General features: G+C 57.4%; 1 protein-coding gene across 8 annotated transcripts in view; it reads left to right on the top strand.

Annotated features, from left to right (window-relative positions):
• Nucleotides 1-42: 42 nt before the first annotated feature.
• The window catches only part of Ncor2 (nuclear receptor corepressor 2), a 125,117-nt gene continuing 116,790 nt past the window's right edge, over nucleotides 43-8,369 (top strand). For 4 of the 8 annotated variants that reach the window (XM_023720544.1, XM_023720545.1, XM_023720541.1 and 1 more), the window contains exon 1: nucleotides 45-261. The gene's annotated coding sequence lies outside the window, so the exon portion shown is untranslated. Of the gene's footprint in view, nucleotides 262-8,369 lie in introns of all 8 variants that reach the window. The other 4 variants (XM_023720546.1, XM_023720543.1, XM_023720538.1 and 1 more) reach the window with 2 other exon arrangements.

Raw genomic sequence — 8,369 nt, forward strand, 5'->3', positions numbered from 1 at the left:
CCCCCGGGCCCGGCGGAAAGCGGCCCGCGGCGGGGGGTGCACGAGGAGTCGAGCACTCGCTGTGCCCGCGAGCTCTGTCGCCCGGCCCAGCGAGCGTGGGGCGCCCCGCGTGACTGTGCATTGTGGCTCGGGGCCGGGAAGCCTGCGTCCCCGCCGCCCGGCGCGCGCCCGGATCCCCGCGGGTCTGGCGCAGGCGGCGGAGGCGGATCTGTGTTGGCGGCTCAGCCTCCTCCCTTCCTACCCGCGTCCTCCCCCCTGTTGGTGAGAACTGGTTTTATTATGATTATTATTTTTTTTTTCTTTGCAAATTTGGAGGAAGGATGTGAGGGCGAGGGAGGGACGAGGGAGGGGAGGATCCCGCGGGCGGGCGTTGGGGGGAGGACCAGGGCCCGCCGGCGCTGTTATCGGTGGCCTTGACTTTGCCCTTTTTTCAAGCAGCTCTGGGTCCCCGTGGCTGCTTTGATAAAGGGGCGCTCGGGGTCAGGCACGTGGGGGGCGCTACAGCGTTCTTCATGGGTGGCCCTCTCTGGTTTTGTTTAGGTGGGGAGGAGGAGCAGATGGGAGGAGGGGGCGCAGAGTTTGCGGCGGCCCCGCGACGCGTGGTGCTTGGCTTAGCGCTGTTCTTCTGCTGGTTTGCTGCACGCGTGACCCTGGACAAACTCTGAACCTCTGTGCCTTGCTGCTGAGTTCTAGGGTGGCTTGGAGGGCCGAGTATTGTAGTACTTGTGTGTTTCTGGGCCCGGAGTTGTTGCAGTTCGGTTCTTACCTTGACCTTTAATCCAAGGGCCTGGAAGCCGGGAAAGGGGCTGCCTCCCCTTTGCTTTGCGGGGGATGCGTGGGGCACCTGGTGGAGGAAAGGCCTCCTATCTTCTGGCTGACCTCGCTCCCCAGCCCCAGGATGCAGAGGTGCCCGTTGAGTCCAGCTGGATTGAGTGCCCAAAGCCCTCAGGGAGCCTGGAGCGTAGCCGTCGCCCTGGGTGCTGTCTGGCTTCCCGCACCGGCTGCCATGTCCCTGCTTGGAAATTTACAGCCACTGGGTGTCCTGGAGCCTGCAATGCCTGGGCCCAGACGTGGAGGCGGGCGGGAGCCAGCGGGCAGCCCCGGCCTCTTCCCACGGAGCTATTTATGCCGGCCCGGTCGATAGTATTGATAAATCCATGTAAATGGTAATGTGGCTGTCAGGCCCGGTGAGGGATGGAGACCCCTGGTGAGCCACCCCCCCTCCGGTGTGGGTTTGCCCACGCTTGGGAAGGGAGGCCTTCAGCATAATCCCCTCTTTTTCCCCAATTAATACTCCCAGCACCTCTTGAAGAATTCCCACAGCGCTGCAAACACACACTTAAAGTTGCGTGGAAACCGGAGCTAGGAGGGTGCAATTGTTCTGCTCTGGGCCAACTGCCACCTTCCACTGGCATTTGGAAGGGCCCCCGGAGCCCTGCCTGTGCTCTCCCACCTGGGTATGCGTGGGGCTTCCACCTGCTTGCCCTGGCATGTAGGGATCCTGCCCTCAGTCCAGGGCCCATGGGGGGCCTGGAGCTCTGATCTGAAGTGGCAGAGGGGTCCTGCCACTGTGAGCAGGGAAAGCCCCCATATCCCACGCGCCGCTTTGCTGTGCGCGTGAGCTGTTGCTTGTGTGCGTGTTTCCCCTTCTGTGTTGTTTCCTCTTGCCATCTCCATCGCCAAGCAGCAGCCTCCCCAGGTGACACTTTGGAGACTGAGGGGACTCCTTGCACTGCACCGGGGCCAGCCTGCAGGAAGGAGCTGGCAGTTCCTGCCCAGCCAGCCCTTGGCTCCAAGCTGGAATATAGTAGGCAGAGTGCTTACTGTGCACTGGCACTGTGCCCATACCAGGCCTGCTTAATCTAAGGTGCAGGAAGTCCTGTCCCAGGTTGCTGATGGGGACATGGAGGTCCAGAGAGGGTATCCAGGTGCCATCTCCATCGCCAAGTAGTGACTTACCCGGGGCCACATAGCTGGAAGGAGACTCAGCACCAGGACCTAGGGTTCTTCGTGTCACGCGTGGTGCAGCAGGATGGATTGCAGTCCTGCCTGGCCAGGCCACTGGCGAGGGTGCAAACACCAGGGATGTCTATCAGGGGCTGTGGTGCCTGGGATGGGCCTGACATTTCTTTGAAGTCTCATCTTAACCATTCATGCAAATTTGGCATTCGCCTTGGCGACAGTACTGTTTATTTTGAAATGAAAACATGGTTTTGAATTATTTAGCACGGTGTATCACGGGGCTCTGGGAAGCTGCCCATGATCAGCTCTGTGGCCTGGAGCACCCGCACACAGGGTGCGTCTCTGGAGACAGAAGAAGCAGCTCTGGCCTTGCTGGCAGGGGATGGGGATTCCATCTGTCCGGGGCAAGGCCACCGAGGTCACATGTAGAGAGCTTTGCTCACACATCTGGGCACTTCTGGCCATGCTGCCTACCTGCCTACCCACGACAGCCCTGCTGGCTTTGACTTTCTGGATGTGTGGCCCTGAAGAATCACCCTAAACATACAGCAGAAGAGCCTGAGAGAGGCACCTGCAGGCCCCAGGAAGGCAGCCAGTGAGCGTTCTGAACCCCATCTTGGAGCTGTTGAGCTCTGGGCTTGGGACTTGGCTCTCACAGCCTCAGTTTTCCTATCTCTGTGCTGGGGCTGCTGCCACCACTGTCACCAGCGTTTGGCTCTGTTGTCTGTCAGGGATTGGAGCAGCCCAGGTGCACCATGGGTGCTGCTGTCCTCGCCTGGCGCCTGCTGGGCAGCGCAGATGTTGCTTCTCTCCACCTGGGTATGGGGCCCCAGCGACTAGAAAGAAAGGGACCTTGGAAATCAGGGTCACGGGGTGGATTGAATGTCAGTTCATAACATGAGCCAAGGCTCTGACCTGCAGGCCTTAGCTTTTTTTTTCTTCCCCCTTGTTTTTTGTGTATTTGAGCCATGCATGGTCTTGCTATGCAGTTCAGGCTGACCTTGAACTCACTATGTAGCCTAGGCTGTTTTTTTTCTGTTTTGTTTTTTTTTTTGTTTTTTTTTTGGCGGAACTGAGGATTGAACTCAGGCCCTTGTGACCTCAGTCCTCCTTATCCTCCCAAGTGCTACGATTGCAAGTTTGTGCCATCATTCCTGGATCCTCAGTTTGTTTCTTTTCTTCCTTTTAAAATGGTATGATAATGAAACCCAGGGCCTGGCAGGTGCTAGACAGAGGGTCCACCACTGAGGTACACCCCTGACCCTGTTTATTTTGAGACAGGTTTGTTCAATTGCTTATGCTGGTCTTGAACCTAAGACCCTCCTGCTCAACCTCCTGATTGCAGGGATCACAGGCTTGTGCCACTGTGCCAGATGTTGTCCTTAGCATCTTTATATTTGAACAGGATGTGTTGGGGGAGAAGGCTCTCATGTCCCTGTGCTGTCCAGGTGTCTGTGGGGTCCAGCACTTGGGGTGTGGCCCACGTGGTGTGACTCGGAGCTGCAGAGCAGGTTTCTTTCTTTCTTTCTTTCTTTCTTTCTTTCTTTTTTTTTTTTTTTTTTTTTTTTTTTTTTTTTTTTTTTTTTTTTTTTTTTTTGGCAGAACCAAGGATTGAACTCAGGCCTTTGTGCTTGCCAGGGAAGCACTTATTCCACTGAGCCATCTCCCCGGCCCCCAGGTTTTTATTTCTACCAGTGGAAATGTAAGCAGCCACCTGGGGCCAGGCTGGGGGCCGCTCCGGGAGACAGCCTGGGCCGGGGCTGAATTGGTGCAGTAAAGTCCAGTAGCCCCAGAGGCAAGATGAGGGCCTCGGGTCAGCCTGGACACAGAAACCTGCCTTCCGCTGGCCAGGTCCCAGGGCCGTGACGTTGCAGGCGCTGGCTGAACCCTGTCCTGCAGCTGGTCACTTCCCTGTCTCTTTTTTTGATGGTTACTTCACGTGGGAGACCACCCTGGTCTGTGCCATTACTGGCCACTGAGCTGGGGGCTGCACTGGTGCCATGGCCACTGTCCCACTTGGGCCTGGGGACCCCCAGACTCGCCACCAGCCTGTTGAGCCCTCTTGGTTTCCACAAGAAGAGCCCTTCCCTGAGTAGCGGCATCCCACACTGAGATGTCTTTCCATGCAGCTAAAGCGCTGGTGACATGGTGAGGGGGTGCTTTTTTCTTTTTGCTATTTGAATTTATTTGAAAAATACAGAAAAACCAAAAGGAATACAGCAAAACTGCCTGTTGCTTTGGGCTTTATAAAAACTTGTTTGTGTCAGAGAAAACGCATAAGCCTATAAAAAATACGAAGTTTATTTATTTATTTTTTTCTTGCGGTACCAGGGATTGAACTCAGGATCTCGCACTTGCCAGGCAAGGGCTTATTCTACTGAGCTATTTCCCCGCCCCCCCCAAATATGAAGTTTAAATGGCACAGCCAATACAGAGTCCCTGAGGTCCCTGCCTGCCAGGTGTCTGTCTCCTGAGGCGGTCACGTCTGCTGCAGAAGCTCTGAGACAGATGTCGCTTTCAGTGGCTCTGTGTGTGTGTGTAAAACACAGAACCTGTCCTGGTGGCAATTGCTTATAATCCTCGCACTCTGGAGCCTGAGGCAAGAGGATCACTGAGTTCAAGGCCAGCCAGGGCTACATTTTGAGATCCACTTTCCAAAACCAAAACAAACACACAGTGGCACGAGCCCTATGCCACGGTCCTGGTCACCAGCACAGCTCCACCAGGAAGTGAACCTGGGTGCTGGGCCTGAGTGCGCGGCAGGGGTCCGTCTGTCCACCAGCTGCTTTTGTTCAGGAGGTGAAAAGGGTTTCGGTTGGAAAAATACAAATCTAGGGGCTGAGGATAAAGCTTTGTGCCTGCAGCGCCTGCCTGGCAGCACGAGGTCTTGAATTTGATTCCTGGTACTAAAAATAAAATAAAATATAAAATCTGTAGAATAAGCCTCGATGATGTGAAGTTCTCCAGAACACAGGCCTCAGGGCCCCGAGCAGAGTGTTGCTGCAGACAGCTGTGCTTGGGCCCCTGCTGCCCCCACTGCTCCTGGCCCTGGCTTCTGTAGCCAGGCAGCTGAGACCCCGGGAGCCCTGGGGTCCCTCTGGGTTCCTCACAGGAGACAGTGCTGGGCCCAGGCTCACATCACCGCTCTCATTTTATTTTGGTGTTTGAGTGTACTGGGGGTTCAACCCAGGGCCTTCCCCTTGAGCTGTATAGCCCTTTTTTGATTTTTTTATTTTGGGACAGGGTCTCAGTAAGTTGCCCGGGTTGACCTTGAGCTGTGGTCCTCTTGCCTCAACCTGGAGTTCTGGGATGATAGGTGTGTGGCACAGGGTGGGTCCACCTTGTTATCAGCCTCAGGGTTTTCAAGGCGAGCACGTGGGGGCCCAGGGAGAGGTGTGAATTCCCAGGTGATGCCAGTGGGGCCCCAGGGCTTCTCCCCACGTTTGGTTGTTGCCCCCAGACTGGTGTAGGATGGGGTGGGGAAGCAGGTAGTGAGGCTGGCTCAGCGGGGCTCCTGGCCCCCACAGTGGCATGGGACCCCAAAGCCTCACTTGCAGGTCGGCCTCTGCATCGAGCACTCTGCTGTGGTTTTCTTTTCTTTGCTTCAGTGGTGGGGAAGTTCTGCTAAACTCACAGGCCTGGGTTTGGGTTTTTACCTATTTTACTGTGACCTCCAATTAGTGGTTTGTCCCTGCTTTTTTCCCTTTGCCCTGATTTTGCAGTCTGATTTTATCTTATCAAACGATTCCTGAGTGAATCCCCGCACTGGGTGAGCAGAGTACATCGGGGCCAGCTGGGCGGGGACGGGGGTGTGTGTGGCCTGTGGGCGGTGTGCAGGTCCTGGCTCTTGCTGGACTCCGTGTCCCCACGGTGGGCTGCTGGGGTCTTGAGATGCACTTGGCCCCAAGGAGTGCCCTGGGGTGGCGTGCTCAGCCCTCTGGTGGCCAGGAACCTTGGAGTCCCTTTGGGCACCACAGTGCCCTAGCTTGGATTTGGGCCTGTGATACTGCTCCTTTGGCCTGGTGACACTGTGTGGGCACCGCTGTGTGTTCTTATGCCGGACTCCAGGTGTTTGCTGAGACCCTGGGAGCACAGCTCAGCAGCGGCGGGGAGGCTCCATGACCACGGCAACAAGCTTGGTACTGCCCACTGTCTTGCCAGGCTGTGGGGCAGGCTGGCCTGTGGCAGCTCGGGGGCACAGAGGGTCAGTTGTCCCTGGAACCTGGCAGGCATCTTTCCCCACCAGGGTCCTGGGTGCCTGGCCTGGGTCCAGGGGGCAGGTTTTATGCACGCTGGTAGCTCCTGGGTGGCTCAGAGTGGTCGGAGCGCCATTTTTGTGCCCCAGTGTGGGCCTCGTGCCCGGGTGACCACATCCACTACCCCTTCCACCTCCACGTCCTTTGGAGATGATCTGTTTTTCAGAGGGGCGTGGTAGTTGGCATGAGTTAAGATGGGGACCGTGGTGACTGTGGGGTGATGTGGGACTGGAAGATGGGCATCCGTTAGCTCCGTGCGGTCTGTCCTGCGCTCTGTGCCCCTCGTTCCCTTGTGCCAGGCTCTGCCTGTGGCTTCCTGCGCCCGGAGCCCTTGCACCTGCCGTGCTGCCGTGCCTGGTGGCTCTTCCCCGCACACCCTTGGGAGTCCTGCTCCTCACATTGCTGGCCCACCGCCTCCTTCCAAGGTTTTGCGCCAAGGTTCATGCCACTGAGCATCTCTGTGCCTGCACCTTCTGTCCTAATTTCCTTAATGCCTGTAGTCTTCGGATTTATGGGTTTTGCTGTTAACCTTGCTGTTTTCTGTCACCTGCCAGAGTGGACATCCTGTAGGGCCAGGGACTTCTGGCGCTGTTCTGTTGTCTGCAGCTGGTTCTAGAAGAGCAGGTACCAGGCTGGGCTGGGCAGGGCATGGCCCGACCTGATGCCCTGTGCCCCTTGGGTCCAAGTCATGTGTCTGCCCCATGTCTGACACCTTTGTCCGCACTGTGGCCCTGAGCCTGCTGCTGTGCAAGCCCTCTCCTCTCTTTCCTGGGTAACCAGGATGGGATGCACATAGATGTCGCCTGCATCCATGGGCCCCAGGGTTCCGTGCAGCCGGTGTCTGGCTGACCCAGCTTGTCCCCTGGGGGTCCCTGCCTCAGCTCCAGTCTGTGGCCGGCTGTGGCCTGCGGGAAGCGGACCCTGTCTGTCTCAGCCTCTGCCTGCTTGACTATAAATAGCCGCAGCAGTGGGCAGGAAGCCGCGTCTCCTGGCACCTGGTTCAGAGGCTGCCCGTGCCGCAGCCCAGCAGCCCAGCAGCCCAGCAGCCCAGCAGCCGGAGGCCAGTGCAGCCAGCCAGGGGGCGTGGCCGATCTTCCCTGTGACCTTCGCCCTTCCTGCATCTCTGGACCCCGGGGTTCTTGGCCTCTCCTGCATCTAATACCTGAGCTGGAGAGGTGAGCGGCTTGACATTGAGAAGGTGAAGGCTGTGGCTGAGACCTTGGGAGGGAAGTTGACCGGTAGGGGCCACTGGTGGGGTGGGCAGGACGAGGTGGGGCCGCCAGGACTCTCCACCATGCCATGCCAGACAGAGGCGGCAGACAGGTGACAGAAAGGACTGCGGAAAGGACAATGTGTCTTCCTGCCCTCAGGGGCTGCCAAGTGTTTGCGCTGCTGGAGTCCTCACGCTGCAGCAGGGTGGGACTTGTGGCATCCCTGTTGGGACTACCGAGGACCCTGGCGCCTGGGCTCACCGTCTGCCGTGGGGAGGTGCTGACCAATGCCAGCGCCATCTGAGCAGCCCTGGTGGCCTCCACGCTGCCTCCCCCGCACCTGTCTCCACCTGCCATCCCCATCCTCGTCCCCTGCTGGCCGTGAGGGCTCACGCTGCTCAACCTTCTGGACGTTTTTCCAGACCCAGTGCCTCACTGCCATTCAGCTGTGCTGTGCAGAGCCCCACAGCTGGGTCCTGGCAACATCTTGTGGGTCCACAGAAGTCACGTGCTTTGCTGGTGTCTGTGTCATTGTTGGTTTGGAAGGGACAGACAGGGAGTACGGGTCTCGGCAAGAGGGTATTTGAGATGTCCCTTGGGTCTCACTGTAGCTACCCCAGGGTGGTTTGTGACATGGGGAAGTGCTGCTCATGTGAAGATCAGCAGTGGCGTATTGACCTGGACAGAAGAGGGCTCTAGGGGGAGGTCACAGGGCTCTGCCCGAACCGCAAGGCCAGGTCTGTGTCTCTGGGGAGGGTGTGTCCCATATGCAGGTGACTGAGGTGGGCAGGCTGCTTGTGCTGAGTCACAAGTTTGGTGAAAAATCAGCTGTCCAAGCCCAGCTCCATGGGAGGGGGCCTTAGGAGCTCTGTTAGGGTCTCCATGACTTTTTATTTTTTTTTTAATTTTATTTATTTATGTGTGTGTGTGTGTGTGTGTG

This window comes from Octodon degus, unplaced genomic scaffold (genome assembly GCF_000260255.1).
Source record: "Octodon degus isolate 3935 unplaced genomic scaffold, OctDeg1.0 scaffold00076, whole genome shotgun sequence".
Lineage (NCBI taxonomy): Eukaryota > Metazoa > Chordata > Mammalia > Rodentia > Octodontidae > Octodon > Octodon degus.